Source organism: Sceloporus occidentalis, unplaced genomic scaffold (genome assembly GCF_023333645.1).
Source record: "Sceloporus occidentalis isolate IW3139 unplaced genomic scaffold, rSceOcc1.0.p SCAF_239, whole genome shotgun sequence".
NCBI classification, from domain to species: Eukaryota; Metazoa; Chordata; class Lepidosauria; order Squamata; family Phrynosomatidae; genus Sceloporus; species Sceloporus occidentalis.
This window is the reverse complement of record NW_028317219.1, coordinates 210,991-230,733: the sequence shown is the minus strand read 5'-3', so window position 1 is coordinate 230,733 and position 19,743 is coordinate 210,991.

The window sequence follows — 19,743 nt, the reverse complement described above, 5'->3', positions numbered from 1 at the left end:
CATAGGCTCTAATGCCTCTTACCAGAAGCCTAGAGCTCTAGCAACTGGAGCGCTAGACAATGTTGCTTGTTTAAAATGCTCAGACCGACTATACCCTGTATGCGATCCTGTAGTTTAGGCAACATGCAAAATCCTTTGGATGCTTCTCACAGACTACTTCTTGTAACCGCCTGGAGCGTTCTTCCAAAGCTCTTGTGGAGGAAGGGAAGTTTTATCCTCTGAATCCTTACAAGACGAACCTGAATTAGAAGATTTTTAACACCTGGTATTCCCAGGTGGAACTTAACCAGACCCAAGATTGCTTAACTACCAAGATCAGAGAGTATTATTATTATTATTATACTTTATTTCGAAAGCACCAAGATTCTGCAGCATTCTACAAGGTAAAACTTTTACAGATAAGTACAAAATGACAAGCAATTGACATACATATACAAGAGGAATGGAGGGCCCTGTTCCCACATGAACTTACTTTCTAGGTGGATAAGGGGTGAAAAACAGGAGGTGAGGACTGCGTGGTCGTGAATGATGTTAATGTAGGGGGAGTTTGTCAGTGGTAAGCTTCCCCGCAGAGAAAAGTTTTTAGGGAGCGTTTGAAGGAGGGTAGAGTTGGTGAGAGTAGGACAGCGCGGGGCAGGGAGTTCCAGGGGGTTGGTGCTGCGCGAGAGATGACCTGTAGGCGGGCGTGGGAGGAGGAGGTAAGTGAAGATGCGAGGAGCAGGTCATTGTTGGATCTTAGAGGACAGGCTGGTGTATATTTGCTGAGGGAGGATAGGTAGAGGGGAGCGGTGTTAGTGAGAGCTTTGTAGGATAGTGAGTGAGTATTTTGAATTTAATTCTGCTATGGATGGGGAGCCAGTGGAGGGGCTTGCAGAGAGGTGCGGCAGATGCAGAGCGTCGGGTGAGATAGATTAGCCTGGCAGATGCATTGAGCACAGATTGAAGAGGGGATAGTCAGGAGAGAGGGAGGCCGGTAGTCTGTTGTTGCAGTAGTCTAGACAGGAGATTACAAGGGAGTGGATTAGTTGTTTTGTGGTGCTGGCAGTCAGGAAAGGACAAATTTTGGAAATGTTACACAGTTGGAAGTGGCAAGATTTAGAGAGCGATTTGATGTGAGGGATAAAAGATCGGTTAGAGTCTAGGGTCACTCCAAGGCAGCAGACATGTGGTGATGGAGGCGCATCAAGGGTGGCATGGCTGTAGGCCAACTCTCTGGAAATCCCTCCAGAGGACAACAGATTCAGGAACCAACGTGTAGGAGACTTATCAAACTTGGGCTCCAAAGCATAAACAGACAAAGTCATGAATGGTTAAAAAGGTTTCCTTTAGCAAAATGTTAAGCTGAGGAAGGATTGCATAACTCTTTTGCAGCTGTCCGGCAAGGGGGTGGCGCACTCAGTGCACGACATTTGGACTTAAAAGGAGCCTTTATCTTTAAAAAAAAAAAAAAAAAAAAAAAAAAAGTTACAGGGCGGAGGCTTTTTTTTTTTTTTTTTTTTTTTTTAAAAAGGTTAAGATTTCTTACCTTAACCCCTTGATGACAATTGCCGGTCCGGGCACGGAAATTCAAGTCGATAACGACAAATGACGTGCCAGGACCGGCACGTCATTAAACGGGTGCAGAAAGCGATCTATTTTCGCTTTCTGCACCGAAACGGCGTTGCGGTAATGCCTTGACCTTGAGGCTTTCAGCAACGCCATTATCGGCACAAAGGGGCCATCTCTGGCCCCTCCCCGGGGCGTCAACATCCGCCATACTTTGTACGGGCGGATGCCCGTTTTAAAAGCGTTTATGAGGCGATCAACGATTGCCTCCTAAACTTAAATGGTGTCGCTGGAATGCCCCGATCAGGAGGCATCCAGTGACACCAAACACTTACCTGGGGATGGACTGTAACCACTCCGGAGAGCGGTCACAGCCGCAGCTGCCGGTGATCTTCGCCAGCTGCAAGATGGCGGCGGTCTGGGAAAATTCAATAAAGAAAAACAATAAAGTCTAAAAAGTTCGCTAGACGGTCTCCAGACCCTCTAGATAACTCTGGCTCCACTTGCAGGTTGAATATAGGTACTGCATTCAACCATGCAAGTCAATGGAGCTCAGCTTTCTAATCACAGTGGGAGGGGAGGCCACACATCTAATTTCCAATTAGAAAAATGCACACGTACCAAATGTGGCCTTTTAGTTCCCCCAAAAAATGACAAACCCATGCATGTGGGGTATCACTGTACTCAGATGTTGCTGAACACATATTGGGGTGTCGTGTGACAGCGGCATATACCAGGAGCTGTAAATTCATACATAAAGTAGGTGTGTGTGGGAAAAATACACACACAAAAATACTACTGCAAACTGAAAAAATGCTGGTGGTAAAATGTTTGCATGCAAAGAGTTAAAATACCAGCATTTAAAATACCCTGGGGTGTCTAGTTTTCAAAAATATATGGTTTTGTTGGGCACACTGAAATTGCCCGGCTCAAAGATGTACCAAATAGGGCACGGGCAGTGGATCCCCAAATGCCAACGTTCAATGTATGTAATGTATGTGACATATACGAGAACTTTTTAATTCATACCTGAAGTAAAATGTGTGTGACAAAACAAATGGAAAAAAATGACTATCACAAAGTTTGACAAAGACTGGTGGTAGATGTGGTGCATGGAAAGAGTTAAAATACTAGCATTTGAAATACCCTGGGGTGTCTAGTTTTCAAAAATATATAGCTTTTTTGGGCACACTGAAATGGCCCGGCTCAAAGATGTACCAAATAGGGCATGGGAAGTGGATCCCCAAATGCCAAAGTTCAACATTGAAAAAATGTGCATGCCCCAAATGTGGCCCTTTTGCCCCCAAACAGCCAGGCAAAATCATTCATGTGAGGTATCGCTGTACTCAGGAGATGTTGCTAAACACATATTGGGGTGTTTTATGATAACATATACCAGAACCTGTTTATTTATACCTAAAGTAAAATGTGTGTGAAAAAACAAATGCAAAAAAATTACTACCATAAAGTTTGACAAAGGCTGATGGTAGAATAAGTGCTTGGAAAGGGTTAAAATACCAGCATTTGGAATACCCTGGGCTGTCTAGTTTTCAAAAATATATGATTAGATGGGGTAAATTGCATTGGCCGGCTTCAAAGATACCCGAAATGGCACATGGGGGGGGGGGGGGGGGGGGGAGAGAAGAATTACCAGATTTGGAAAAAATGGCTTTGAAATAGCAAAAATGCTACCTGTACTTATTGCCCCATAACGTGCAGAAAAAAGCAAACAAACAAAACCAAAAACATTGGGTATTTCTAAACTCAGGACAAATAGTAGAATCTATTTAGCAGGGTTTTTTTTTTTTTTTTTTTTTTTTTTTTTTTATTACCTCTTATAGATGAGTAAAAGATTTTTCAACTAAAAGTTAGACAGTCATTTTTTTTCTAAATTTTTCACCATATTTTACACTTTTTTTAATAGTAAATAATATGATACAATCAAAACAATGTCATCTAAAGAAAGCCCTTCTTGTCCTGAAAAAAAATATCTAATGTGTGTGGGTTTAGTAAACGGGAAAGAAGAAAATTACGGGAAAAAAAAAAAAAAAAACCCATTGTCACGAAGGGTACAAAAAGTAAAATCAGCCTGTCACGAAGGGGTTAATCCTTGTGGTGGCTGGTGCCACGGATATCCAGTACCAACAAGCCTCACTGCTGTCAGACTGGACACCTTAAATTTTGTGCCCTGAAGATCGGATCTGCGCATGCTCTGTAACACTGTCAGATCTTCAGTGGAATGCAACGCCTCACGGGTGTGCATTCCACCGCTGTGCTTATGCTCCTTCCCTTGCTGGCTTGAAGAGGAAACTCATTCTGTTCCGCAACATCCGCCAATGCAGATGTTACTGCCGCACTCTGCTCACCACGCAGGGAGCAATCGGAGGAGGGAACCCCCTGCACACAACCCGTGTGCCCCCACCAAACTACACATCCATCCCTGACAAGGAAGAACTGGCTGGCTGTGTTTGGTCCTGTGGGCTCTTATGGGTAAGGAGGAGTTAGGGGAGGGTATTTACTCTTTGTATTTCAGATCTTTGTCCCTAAGGAAGAACACCCAATCAGTACTGCCACTATATACCAGGAAAATTAAAGCTCTCAATCTGAATTTCAGATGTTATTTAAGATGGAACACCAAACTTTTGTCTTTGGAAATGCTCAGTGCAGCTACTGTAAGGCTAGCTGCCTCATCTGTCATGTATTTTACCACAACAGCTTTTTACAGCAGCGCTGTTCTTGTCAGGTCTCAGAGCCAAACCCTCCTTTGCAGTCAAACCTTGATGGAATGGGCCACTGCTGCAGTTTATAGTATATTAAGCTACTGTTTAATCTGAAACCCTCCTGACAGCTCCCTTACCCTGTCCTTTAGCTATAGCTCAGACCAACTGCATGAAGCCCATGAACAATTCTTCCCTGACCATGGCCCTAGGGTTCAACTGATAAAGCAAGATACTCTTGGGAGCCTCAGCTGGCTTACTGCCATTATGCACAAAACTCTCCCACCCAAAAGAGGAGCTGTACCCCCTGATCAGCACTGCCGGAGACCACAAGGGGAAGCCTGCCATTACTCACCAATTGTATTGCGTTAAGCAGCTCATTCTATGAAGTCACTACAGCCTTACAAACTCAAGATTAGAAGTAGTCACAGAACACTTATCATAAAATCAATTTTAATTAGCGACATGAAAATATCTTGTTCCATAAAAGCAATCCATGAAACCACATTTCCATTAATAAAATAACACCAGCTCTGGGTTTAGGAATAAGTTAAGAAATAGCAATAAAAAAAAAAATAAAATTAAAATAAGTTATAAATTCTCTTCTTGTCCAACAATTAGAAGCTTTGCATGATAGAGAAGAGTGGTCAGAATCATTAAAGAATTCATAGTACACCATGAAGTGATACTAGTCTGACAGCAGTCCCCGATAACTTGGATCTGTAAGAGTTTGATCACTGGCAAAATCTTCCTCTTCACCAAGGATTTGCAGACGCAAGGCAAGCGGCAGAAGGCAACTTGAGAAATTGAAGGCATTATTAGCAGGGGTGTCTGTAGGAACAGGTGTTCCAGGGTCACTACCTGGATCTGAAGGGGAAAGAGAGCCTCTTCCATTTTTGGTTCCTATGCTCCAACGGTCTTGAGGTGGGCTATGAGAGAAGTGACAACGGGCACCATATGGACAATCTCCGAGAGCAGTGAAATGACGGCAAGGCTCTTGAGCCCCCTTCGGGTGCTGGAAGTGGCAACGGGATCCATAAGGGCATCCTCCAGGAGACCGCCAAAGGCGACAGCGTTCTTTGTTGTAAGGCACTGCATGACGACGTGTTGGGAGACGAAGAGTGTCAGGGGAGACTGGAGGCTCTCTCCTTTCATGAGGACTATGAATAAAGAGGCAACGTAATCCATAGTTGCATGTTCCAAGGATATGAAAGGAACGACATAGCTCTGTCTTGTACTTTGGATGCTGGATTGGAGGACGAAGCTCGCTTAAACCATGGGCAAACTGGCACCGATTTTTATATGCACAGAACCCACTTTCAGCATATCTTGTACATAGCTCTGTTTTATATCGAAGTGATGAGAAGCCAGGAGATTTAGCAGGAACAGAGAATGATGGTAGGAGTGGGGCATCTGTGTCACTTGTTGAAGTGAGTGATGGTAGGAATGAGAAGAAATCCAAGCTGTCTGTGATCTCCAGTGTCAACTGCTGTGAATGAAAGGGGATTGGGATTAATAGTTTGCATGTATTAACCCCTTAATGACAAAGCCAGTACATGTACGGGCTCAAAATACATTGTTTTCAATGGGTTTAGGAACCGCCCATTGTCCTTAAGGGGTTAAACAAGACTGCTTCAAAAATGCTTCCTTGGACTAAAATTCGTCTGATATTTAGTTGCATTTTGTGGTGTATTTAACCAGATTTTTTATTGGACTAACATTCTCAAAAAAAAAAAAAAAAAAAAAAAAAAAAAAAAAAAAAAAAAAAAAAAAAAAAAAATCAACCTTCCTTTATCCAGCCAAAGCAATCATTTTAAAGCAGATTAAAATACACTGATTGTACCATTTCTTACCATTATATTTACTTAATTTTTGAAAATAGCTTCTCCTTAATCTTTTTGGAGTTAGAAACACGTAACAAGTAACGTATTTGCTTGATTATAAGACGAGGTTGTTTTAAGAGCAAATGCTCTGAAAAATAACCATCGTCTGACATTAGCGTCATCTTCTAACCAGACCTTGTAATTGGATCTCTATTTGAGAGTGGCATATAGGGGTGAAGGGAGATCTGGGAGGCAGGCTGGCATAATAAATAGTGACTAAATATTTAGTAGTAAAACTTTTCTTATAGGGTAGTCATATTCAGGCTTTTTACTAGATTAGTATTCAAATGTTGGGGGGGGGTGTTGTCTTATAATTGAGCAAATACGGTAATTTAATGTGGAAAAAGCCCTGCAAAAAGCTTTATTGCTGCACAGTCTAATAGTTACTAACACAAAACCTTCATAAAGAAATTGAGATGTTAATATGTGGTGGACCCCTGGAGTCCACTTGGCTAATTCAAGGGTCTCATTTCTGGCATTTAGACACAGGGCCACTCATAAGAATCATCCCCAAGTATTTGCTCACCTAGCTATCAGAATTGCAGGAGATGCATTCTCTTGTGCTTTAGTGCTCATACACACCACAAGGTTGGTAGAGGTACAGGCGCTCTAAAAAGAACCAACCCACCCATTCCTTTCATCACAGCAGGAACACTTTACTACCTGTGTTTTGGCTGTTTCAAGTAGCTAGCCTGGAGTAAAGTGTGGAAATCTGAGGCAACATTTGTTGCAGCTTTTTCAACAGCCCAGTCTTATTTTAGAGGTGACGATGCCTAGACACATTTCCACAAGTCTAGGTCTCAAGGGCCATTAACTAGCCAGGAATTCATGTTATCCTTGCCTGAAAATAAGGGGACATACTAAACAGCATATTGGGATGATGGGATGATTGGCTGCAATGCTCAACACTATCAATAGGTGTCAGTACACATTTTACACTCATGGTAAATCAAAGTATGTTCTTTTAGGTAGTTCTTGATACTAAGTTGCCACAAATACATTGCAAAAAGAAGCTGCAAATGTTTAACTATTGACTTGCTGAAATATATACAGTTTTATAACGGAATCATGGTAAATGCTGTAGAAATAACAGAAAAATGTTATGTAATCAACATATTGATTTAATATGGTACATTAATGTGCAAACACCATATTTTACCTGTTTTGATTGGCACAATATGGGAATATATATTTTAAACATGGGGATTATGGGTGGAATATTATAGTTACACATGCAAAGGAACACATTTGACCCATTTCTGATCAGAATATGGGTATAACATTTTTCTACATGGGGAATATGGGTGGAATATTATAGTTACACATGCTAAATAACACATTTGACCTGTTTCTGATAAAAATATGGGAATATTTTTACATGGGGCTTATGGGTGAAATATTATAGTTACACATGCTAAGGAACATATTTGACCCATTTCCGGTAAGGATATGGGTATAATCTTTTTTTACATGGGGATAATGGGTGGCATATTATAGTTACACATGCTAAGTAACATATTTGACCCGTTTCTGATAAGAATATGGGAATATTATTTTCACATAGGGATTATGAGTGGAATATTACAGTTGCACATGCTAAGGAACACATTTGACCTGTTTCTGATAAGAATATGGCTATAAATAATTTTTTACATGGGGATTATGGGTGGAATATTATGATTACAGATCCCAAAGAACACATTTGACCTGTTTCTGATAAGAATATGGACATTTTATTATTTTCACATTGGGGATTGTGGGTGGAATATTATAGTTACACATGCTAAGGAACACATTTGACCCGTTTCTGATAATATGGCTATAAATAATTTATATATGGGGATTATGGGTAGAATATTATGGTTACACATGTTTAGTACCTTATTGGCTATAATTTTTCTACATGGGGATAATGGGTGCAATATCAAGGTTACACATGCCATGGAACACAATTGACCTCTTTCTGATAAGAATATGGCTATAAATACATTTTCTACATGGGGATTATGGGTGGAATATTATGGTTACACATGCCTAGTAATGTATTTCACTTGTTTCTGATAAAAATAAGGGGTATGATAAAAAAAATTTTCATAGATATTATGGATACTATATGATTGCACGTGCCATGTAACATATTTGATCTATTTCTGTTGAGAAAATGGTTATAAAATCATTTTTCTACATGGGGATTATGGGTGAAGTGTCATGGTTACACACCCCTAGTAACATATTTGACCCATTTCTTATAAGAATTTGGGTATACCCATTTTTTCACATAGGGATTATGGGTGGAATATCATGGTTACAGATGCCAAGGAACATATTTGACCTGCTTCTGATAATATGGCTATAATTATTTTTCTGCATGGGGATTATGGGTGCAATATCAAGGTTACACATGCCATGGAACACAATTGACCTGCTTCTGATAAGAAAATGGGTAGGATTACATTTTTTCATAGATATTATGGATACTATGATATGATTGCATGTGCCATGTAACATTTGATCTATTTCTGTTGAGAAAATGGTTAACTGTTTTTTTTCTACATGGGGATTATGGGTGAAATGTCATGGTTACACACCCCTAGTAACATATTTGACCCATTTCTTATAAGAATGTTGGTATATTTTTTTTCTACATAGGTATTGTGGGAGGAATAGCATGGTCAAAGGGACACATTTGATCAGTTTCTGATAGGAAACTAATAAAATATTTTTTACATGGGGATTATGGGTGGAATATCATGGTTACACATGCCCAGTAAAATATTTGTCCTGCCTCTGACAAAAATGCGGGTATAATCATTTTCTACATGGGGATTATGGAAGGAATAATATGCTTACACATTCATAGTAACATATTTGACCAGTTTCTTATAAGAGTATGGTTATACATTTTTATATATGGTGATTATGGGTTGAATATCAAAATATTTTTTTTGTGTACAGTGCCTCTGCAAATCGTGACCGTATAAAAACAGGTTGAGGGCTGATTGAGGTTGTGAACTAAAAATATTTCTCGTGAAGAATTTGTAGAGACATTTAGTTGTAGCATGTACTTGTTATTTATCCTTTATTAGAAGTTTATGTGAAAATCATGTTCTTTTTAGCTCTGTGCAAACACCATAAAAAGAACTTACTGAGGATACCAGAGTTGGATAAGCAGGAACACACGGTTGAGGTGCTCTGATGGGAAGTATAGTAGGGTGAATAAATGGGAAAAAAAAAAAAAAAAAAAAACTCAGGCTGTTACTAAGGCCAACAGTAATTGCAGAAGGAGATACAGGAGTCTGTAGTAACCAGCTGGGAGCAGATACTAGACTCAGTAGTAAGCAGTTGGATGCAGACACTGGACTCTGTAGAGTAGATGTGCGTGGTAGTAAGCCGCAAGAGAGGCAGGGTAGCTGTGCAAGGTACTCAGCCGCACCAGGCAGGGTAGCCAAGAGTGGTAGTCAGCAGGCGGCAGGGTACAAATGAAAACGCTTGGAGAAATAAACAAGTGTTGGCCATATAAAAATACATTATGGACAATGATTCCATCTTAATTAGGTAAGTAATGAAACTGGTGCACTATGCCACACCTTGGACACTAAATATTTACCAAAATAGAAAAAGGCTCCAGGCACTCAAGGGTTCCATCAGACAGCTTTATTGGAGGAAACGGACAACAACGTTTCGACCTCACAATGAGGTCTTTATCAAGTTGACCACACAAGTAAAGAGTAAAAGTTTAAATAGCACATACCAATAAATGAATAACCAATCAAAAGACCAATCTAATCTAACACCATGTGTAGTATAATTGATAATCATGTATTAACATAAGTAAATATTCAAAAGTATACATCACATAATAAATAAATAATACTTGCAAATATTAAAAAAAACCAGTGAAAAATAAATATATTAAGATCCATATGTCTTAAATAACCAAAGGGAATATATTAAAAAAATACCCATAAAGTATGTGCAATCAGTGTCTGTAATAGACACTTACAGGGATTTAACTAGTGCAGTTCCATGTAAACACAATCAGTGTTAATACTCCAAAAAATGTGTGAATCATGTGAGTGAGTGCCGATTCCTGATTCTGGTGACTAAATATTTACCGGCATAAGAAAAGGAATAAACAATCCTCTTTAGAAGTGATGGCTTAATGGCCAATTACATTGAAAAATATATCAAAACATCATAGTGCAACATCTCAAGAAAACAGTCTGCGATAAGGGTTACAGAAAATGCCCACTCGCTTTTTCATGAGTTAGCAGAGGACATCAGCTTTCTGTATGCCCCATGAAGTAATACTCAATTCCAAAAAAAAAAAAAAAAAAAAAAAAAAAAAAGTATAAGGAGTCCTTACATATAAAACACCAATCAATGCCCCAAAACGAAGGTAACAATACATGACTGATCCTACCTTCCCTATATGAAAGCTTGGTAGTCTATCAGTGATTTCCATATATAAGAATTATACCCAACTATCCATAAAAAACAGATGTGTTATTTGGCATGTGCAACCATGCCATTTCACCATAATCCCCATGTAAAATAATAATTATAGCCATATTTCCATCAGAAAAAGGTCCAATGTGTTCCTTGCCATGATATTGCACCCATAATCCCCCATGTTGAAAAATATCCTTATCCGAAAAAGGCCAGCTATATGATTTAGCATGTGTATCCATGATATTCCACGCATAATCCCTTTATATGAAAATAATTCTACCAATTTACTTATAAGAAACACATCAAATATGTTACTGGGCATGTGTAACCATGATATTCCACCCATAATGCCCATGTAAAAAATATCTATAATTATATTCCTATCAGAAACAGGTCAAATGTGTCCCTTTGACCATGCTATTCCTCCCATAATCCCTATGTAGAAAACCATATACCAACATTCTTATAAGAAATGGGTCAAATATGTTACTAGGGGTGTGTAACCATGACATTTCACCCATAATCCCCATGTAGAAAAACAGTTATAACCATTTTCTCAACAGAAATAGATCAAATGTTACATGGCATATGCAATCATATCATAGTATCCATAATATCTATGAAAAAATGTAATCATACCCCTTATTTTTATCAGAATCAAGTGAAATACATTACTAGGCATGTGTAACCATAATATTCCACCCATAATCCCCATGTAGAAAATGTATTTATAGCCATATTCTTATCAGAAAGAGGTCAATTGTGTTCCTTGGCATGTGTAACCTTGATATTGCACCCATAATCCCCATGTAGAAAAATTATAGCCATATTCTTAACAGAAGCTTTTCGAATAAGGTACTAAACATGTGTAACCATAATATTCCACCCATAATCCCCATATATAAAAATTATTTATAGCCATATTCTTATCAGAAACAGGTCAAATGTGTTACTATAATATTCCACCCATAATCCCCATGTAAAAAAATATACCCATATTCTTATCAGAAACAGGTCAAATATGTTACTTAGCATGTGTAACTATAATATTCCACCCATAAACCTCATGTGAAAATAAAATGTCCATATTCTTATCAGAAACAGGTCAAATGTGTTCTTTGGGATCTGTAATCATAATATTCCACCCATAATCCCGATGTAAAAAATTATTTATAGCCATATTCTTATCAGAAACAGGTCAAATATGTTCCTTAGCATGTGCAACTATAATATTCCACTCATAATCCCCATGTGAAAATAATATTCCCATATTCTTATCAGAAACAGGTCAAACGTGTTATTTAGCATGTGTAACCATGATCTTCCACCCATAATCACCATGTAAAAATAATAATCCCATATTCCTGTCAGAAAAAGGTCAAATTTGTTCCTTGGCATCTGTAACCATGATATTCCACCCATAATCCCCATGTAAAAATAATCCCATATTTTTATCAGAAACAGGTCAAATGTGTTCCTTAGCATGTGTAACTATAATATTCCACCCATAATCCCCATGTAAAAAAATAAGTATACCCATATTCTTATCAGAAACAGATCAAATATGTTATTCAGCATGTGTAACTATGATATTCCACCCATAATCCCCATGTTTAAAATATATATTCCCATATTGTGCCAATCAAAACAGGTAAAATATGGTGTTGCACATTCATGTACCATATTAAATCAATATGTTGATTACATAACATTTTTCTGTTTCTATAGAATTTACCATGATTCCGTTATAAAATTGTATATATTTCAGCAAGTAAATAGTTAAACATTTGCAGCTTCTTTTTGCAATGCATTCGTTGCAATTTAGTATCAAGAACTACCTAAAAGAACATACTTTGATTTACCAGGAGTGTAAAATGTGCACTGACACCTATTGATAGTGCTGAGCATTGCAGCCAATCATCCCAATATGCTGTTTAGTACGTCCCAAAATAAGGAACATTTATACTATTATATATAAACGCAGATGCTGAAGCTAAGCTATCCAACATCGTGGGCCCATTTGCAGCCATTGAGTTGGAAAGTACTTCTTGTGCCGAGTTTCAACAATGCCCCAATCCCCATTGAAAATATTTTACGGTTTGTGTAGATTGCACCAAAATGGCAATTTGAACATGAAAGGCTATCATGCTACAGGGAGAGGATGAGGACAGCCGTGAATTGTGTTTTCGTTTGACACAGCTATAGCTAGAGGAGGATTTTAGATACTTCCTAGGGTATTTTTGATGCGCTTTCATTCCGCCTAATGGATTTACATATTCATTATATATGATAGTGATGCAATAGCGCCCCACAGTACAAAAACCTTACATTGCAGGATCTGCACCCCTCTAGCTCGGGTTTAGAGGTTTTTAAATTCTGTGCTCCGGAAGCCCGAAGTCATTTAGCATGCAAATGATTAACCAGCCAACCAAGAGATAATAGATGTCAGTATATGCCCCAATTAAATGTGTGATTTTAACGCTCCTGTGAAACAAAATCAGGATAACGATATATTATGAATAAACCTACCAGTCAAATCATACTGCTGAACAGCAACCCTCGTAATAGTATTATACCTTACATAATATTTACATGTCAGGGATCCCGTACGTGAAACAAATTTAGGAGGGCATCCCTGTACAGTACTAAAAACCACAATACAAAACCTTTAAATCTTACCTTCTCACCCTTCACTGCCATCGCAAAGACTATTGCTCACAAACTAGCGTTTCACTTCAAGACGAATCCCGCCTAGTTTTCATACCGAAGCGAACCAATCGAAAAATTATACGAGGGCGTGGCTAGAATAGAGTCGGCTTTGATTGGTTAAAATAAAGAAACGTTTTTAGCGTTTTCAGGCAGGTGGAGGTCTCTTCTACGAAACGCTTAATACGTTTCAGTAATAAGCAGTTTGATGGACAGGGACTTGCCCAGCATACATCAGCAATTGGGGTTACACAAATTGGCACGATCCACATTAGGTTTTCTGTCAGATGTGTGTGTATATATCCTGCATATATGACATATTAAACAAAACGATTTTACTAAATTAAAACATATTGTATATGTCATTTGTATTATTGACATTTAAATATGTTAATAAAAAATCCCAGAAATAATTCAAAAAAACCTGGCCATTACAGTCATTAAAGTACTTAGTAGTCAAACTCCCTCGGTTTGAGTCAAGTCATGCGTTGCATCGCTAATATGCCACAGGACAGGTACGCATTAGATTAAATTCCATAATTATGCCACAAAAAATTTAAGGATACACATTTCCACAAATTTGCACCTGTTGCCACAACTCCCATTGTCATCATTATAATTCTGGCTGATGTTGGTCACAATACCCATCATCATCATTCTGGGCCCTCCATAAAAACTCATTAGCACTTATGTGAGTGATCTTTCTTTTTTTGGTGATCGCACAACTACATAAAACCCAAACATTTCAGATTTACAAATTGTGTGCCAAAGGTTGTGGTACATTTGCTGTCTTGGGAGAATCGCCACACCTTTGTTGTTTTGCTATAGTTAGGTTTAGATGGTAATTGTATAAACAGTTTATACTTTACCTAGAAAAGGTTAAGTTAGGCTATTGATAGTTTAGCGCAACCTGCACATCTGATCAAACAAAATAACTTAATTTTCCATAAACCAAATAATAAAAGAAACAGAAACCACATAGTTTTTTTTAAAAGTTCCTACTGCCTTAGTTAATTATTCAGTTTGGCTGTACATACACATAGATAGCACACACAGACCATGGAGGTCATAGTAGACAATATACAGTAGCACATGTTAGATACATAAAGAAGGGGGTTAATTCCACAATAATGCTAAGAACACACTATAAGTACAAAATAAACATGGATTGGGATGTCTCACAAATAGTTAAACATAAATACTATATAAGAAAACATAATAGATGATTTAGGGCATAGTCAAAAAACAAATTTGTGCATCTCTAATATAATTATTTGGGTTGCCACTAGTTTTAGGTTGCCTCACATTCTTCATTAATAAGCCTCCTTTTTCTATTTTTTTAGGACATCTACATGCTAGCAAGTGTTTTACCATTTTAACACCTCTGGTACACCTGCTTTTGAGGACTATAACTCCCATCACTTGTGTCATCATTCCAGCTAAGGGGGTTATAGTCAACTGAAGCTAATTGCTCCATTAAAAAACAAATATATATAATCTTTTTTCTTTTTAAAACTCACTGTTCATTTTTGTGAACATTTATATATTTTTCAAAAGCTGTTTTCATCAGTATGGTAGTAGGGATAAGCCTTTTTTGATAGCATGCCAGACAGCAGATCACACAATTTCCATCCCACCTCAGAGCATCTGTTACAATAGTAGCAATCAGTCATGTTGGGCTGCCTTGTTCCATGGGCCGATCCAGGGGCATAACTAAAACCCATGTCCCACAGTGCCAGCTTTGCCACCAGTTTTGTCAGTGCCACCTTTGTCCCCAAACAGCTTGTCAGTGCCATTTTAGCCCCCAAACAGCTTGGATCATACAGAGTGCATGGAGAGAGTGTGATAGATAATCCAATCAGATGTGCTATGCTGCTCACTGTAGGTGTTCCCTACAGCTAGCAGCTTTTAAAGGGATGGTCACCAGGGGCGGGCTGGGCTGGGCCGGGGGGCAGGGGGGCTGCCCTGAATCCGGGCCAGTGGGCCGGCCGGATGGCCGACAGACGAATATTCAACACAGCCGCAAACTAAGCGGCTGCGAGCGGGATTGAATGTGGCCGTCGTGCCGGTTGCGTACCTGGCGGGGGCGGCTCGCCCCGGCTGCCGCTCATCTGAGGGGTGCTGGCACTCCTCCAGAAACGATGCACGCGGCAACTGTGGCTGTGCGTCGAGACTTGATGTCAAATCCCAGCGCACAACACTGAAGTCGCGCCCACCGTCTTCTGCGCTCTATGCACCGGAAGGACAGGACCCAGAAGAAGAAGAAGAGGAGGAGGAAAAGTGACAGTGACAGAAGAAGGGTAGGACAAGATTCAGGGAGAGTGGATTAGTAAGTGTGTGAGAGTGATTGGTGTTATGCTGAATGTTTGTGAATGAGGGTTTCAGCATGGATGTGTAAGTGTTGGGGGATAGCATGGCATAGGGAGGCTGTAATCACATTTCTTTCATGCCCAGATTCCAGCATATACTGGCTGCCTAGGCATGATAGCAGTGTGATTGCTGTTATCAATTATTTTTTTTGGTCCAACTTTGGTGTGTTAACAACACTTTTATTGGACAGAATAATTCAATAACAGTTTTAATATATATATATTTATATATATATATATATATATATATGATTGCAAACAGCAATCACACTCCTAAGTCAGGAGTCACATCATGCTAAGTCAGGCAGCACATGCTAGAACCTGGGCATGATAGGATTGTGATTGTTGTTAATCAGTTTAGGTCCAGAATTTTCATTTCAGTGCATCCCTACTATATTCTAAGCCAGTCACTGAAATGGTAGGCCTACACCACATCAATGTTTGGCTTAGTATATAGTGATAGGGGTTGTAGTGCAGTATTGTCAGTGTCTGGTTCAATGTATAGGCACACATTGACGGTGGTACAGCGTAATCCTTAAGTATATAATGATAACAGTTATGCTGTACCACCGTCAATGTGTGCCTCAGTATATAGTAACAGTTATGCTGTACCCCTGTCAATGTTTGCCTAACCATAGAAACTATGCAGTTTTAAAGTGTGTGTGTGGGGGTGCCACATACAGTATATTCCACAGGTGCCAAATACTCTAGGTACGCCCCTGCATCGTGCAGCAGTGCCAGCCCTCCCCTGGTGGTCACAGGGCTCACCCAGTCCCAGGGCTGGTGCAAGGATTTTTGCCACCCTAGGCAAAACATAATTTTGCCGCCCTGGCTCCACCCCACAAGCCCCTCCCCCTTTGCCACACCCACAAACATACCCCACCTCTTTTAATGCTTGTTACCTCAGCACTTTTTATGCATACCCCCAACCAAGTCTCAGCAGACAGCAGCTTAGCATGAGCCTCTACCCTCCCTCCTCCCTCCTCCCACCAACATCTATGCGCAGGGCAGGAGCGTAATTACAATGGGGGCGCCGTGCAAGCGTGCCACAGCTCCCATAAGGTCCTCCTAACTGGCTGATTCGCTTCTAATGAATGACCGCGGCCGGCGGTTCGCGGCTGCGCCTACTTTGCCTATAGGTGGCCCCGGCCTTGCCTGGGCCCCTTAGTATGGTGGGTAGTTGCGACCCTTGCGACCATGATTGCTACACCACTGGGCCAATCGCTGGGTAAAATCAGCAATCACATAATAATTTTAATATTTTCTGTGTAAGAGAAGCTGGTGATGTGAGGTCTGTGGCCTGTTCAGAGGAAATTCAATGATTTGACATTAGACATGCAGCTTTCTTCTTGCACATTTTGTTGAATGTGTAAGTCTTCCCCTAAGTAAGGTAAGATCACCAGCCTTCTCTGTACTACAGAAACAGCTCCTCTACAATTGCTTATAGCTTGGAAGAGATATGTGGTTAACTTTTCCAACACTTTTCCAACCAATCACATGTCACATATGTGGTTGGCACTGAGTGGGTTAATCGTCATTATTATACTGCCTACTGTTGTGCTATGTTTCTTATATGCAATTTATGTGTTGTATTTGCTTTTATATAGTTTATATTTCCTTAAGATTTGTCTTTATTTTTCGTTGCAATAATTACCAAGAGGCACTTATAATGCTTGAAAATATCATTGACACAAAAAACAGATAAGACAGAGTACAGGAAGATGCTGCTACTGGAATATAGATTAACCCCTTAACGTCCATTGCCGGGTCAGGCACGTCATGCAAAACGGTCACTTAACGACCTATGACGTGCCTGACACGTCATCAGACTTAAACAAGCTTAGAAAGTGATCAACGATCACTTTCTAAGCTTAAACGGTGTTGCTGTAATGCCTCGATGTCGAGGCATTCAGCAACACCGAGATCGGCATGATGGGCCATTGTATGGCGGCGGACGCCCGTTTTAAAAGCGTTTAGGAGGCGATCAACGATCACCTCCTAAACTTCAATGGTGTCGCTGGAATGCCTCGATCAGGAGGCATCCAGCGACACCAAATACTTACCCCAGGGCGGGCTGTGACCGCTCCGGAGAGCGGTCACAGGCGCAGCTGCACGCAGTGTTCGCCATCCGCAAGATGGCGCGGCCCGGGAAAAAAAAAAATAAAGTTCAAAAAGTTCGCTAGACGGTCTCCAGACCCTCTAGAGAAGTCTGGCTCCACTTGCAGGTTGAATACAGGTACTGCATTCAACCATACAAGTCAATGGAGCCCAGCTTTCTAATCACTATGTGATTAGTAAAATATTTAAAAAAAAAAGAAAAAATAAAAAAAGGAAAAAAGAAAAAGCTTAAAAAAACATGGTAAAATTTAAAAATTATTATGTTTTAGAGGAACTATCCAGTTCCAGCAAAATGTAAAAAAAAAAGTCCAAAAAGAGTAAAATAAATAAAATAAAAAAATAAAGTTTATTATTATGAGCAAGTGCTAAAATTAGCGTTGTATCTTCCCAAAAATCCTGACGTGGAAAAATTTAAATAAAAGCATTTCAAATACCCAAGGGGTGTCTAATTTAAAAAAATGAATGGTTTGATGGGGTAAATTGGAGTGGCCGGGCTCAAAGATAGGGCATAGGCACAGACTGACCGCAATGGGGGAAAAAAAAGCGCACTTCCAAAATGTGTCATTTTAACCCCAAACACCAGACAAACCCATACATGTGGGGTATGACTGAACTCGGGAGATGTTCCTGAACACATATTGGGGTGTTGTTTGATAGTGACGTATACCTGGAGCTATAAATTTATACCCAAAGTACAATTTGTGTGAAAAAAATACAAAAAAAAATACTACCACAAAGTGTGGCAAAGGCTGGTGGTAGAATCTGATGCATGGAAAGGGTTAAATACTACCATTTTAAGTACCTTGGGGTGTCTAGTTTTCAAAAATATATGGTTTTATGAGGTAAATTGTAGTGGCCAGGCTCAAAGATAGGGCATAGGCACAGACTGACCAAAATGGGGGAAAAAAAGCGCACTTCCCAAATGGGGCCTTTTAACTCCAAACAGCAGTCAAAACCATGCATGGGTGGTATCACTGTACTCGAGAGATGTTGTTGAACACATATTAGGGTGTTGTTTGATAGTGACGTATACCTGGAGCTATAAATGTATACCCAAAGTACAATTTGTGTAAAAAAAAATACCAAAAAAAATACCAAAAAAATACTAACGCAAAGTGTGGCAAAGGCTGGTGGTAGAATCTCATGCATGGAAAGGGTTAAAATACTAGCATTTGAAATACCTTGGGGTGTCTAGTTTTTAAAAATATATGGTTTGATGGGGTAAATTGAACTATTGAAAGTCCAAATAAAAAGAGCTCTATAAAAGAGGATTTCTATAGAGCTCTTTTTATTTGGACTTTAATTTATAGATTTTAACATCCCCGAGTGGATATTTGTTAAACTTTTTTATTTTTTTGGCACATAGCCCAATAAATAATTTTATACTGGAATACAGTGTGGACCTACCTCTATTCCGATTTAAAGCACCAGTTCATCTCCATGGAATACTGAGAAACATCTAGCACGAAGGAAAAAGATAAGGAATATACATCTGATGTGTGTCATACCCTCGTAGTAAGTGTAAGTGTCTCTCTACATTTGCGGGTTACACTGTGGTTAGATACAACACCATTGTGGTTTCTACTTGTCTTCTGTTTCGTTACATATTCCTATAATATACCTACCTGGAGGAAGGGATGCTTTATGATGCTTGAAAGCCCAGACAGATTGTGAGTGCATTATATATACGTATAGCGTTTTCGATTTGCACAAAATACTACACAATCATTTGCCTTCTGCTTTTATCTTTTATTCTCCAACCGGTATACACGAGCGCCCCCTAACTTCCTTTTCTCTGTTCAAAAAAACACCCGGAGAGTGTTTTGTACGGGCTGCAGCTGGGTATCCGGGACAAGTGACAAGCTAACACAAAGGGAAGTATACTGGTCACTGGTTTTTCTCCATATACACCCTTTTTATACTGTCCTTCATCACTTTGTGTTGTACATAATA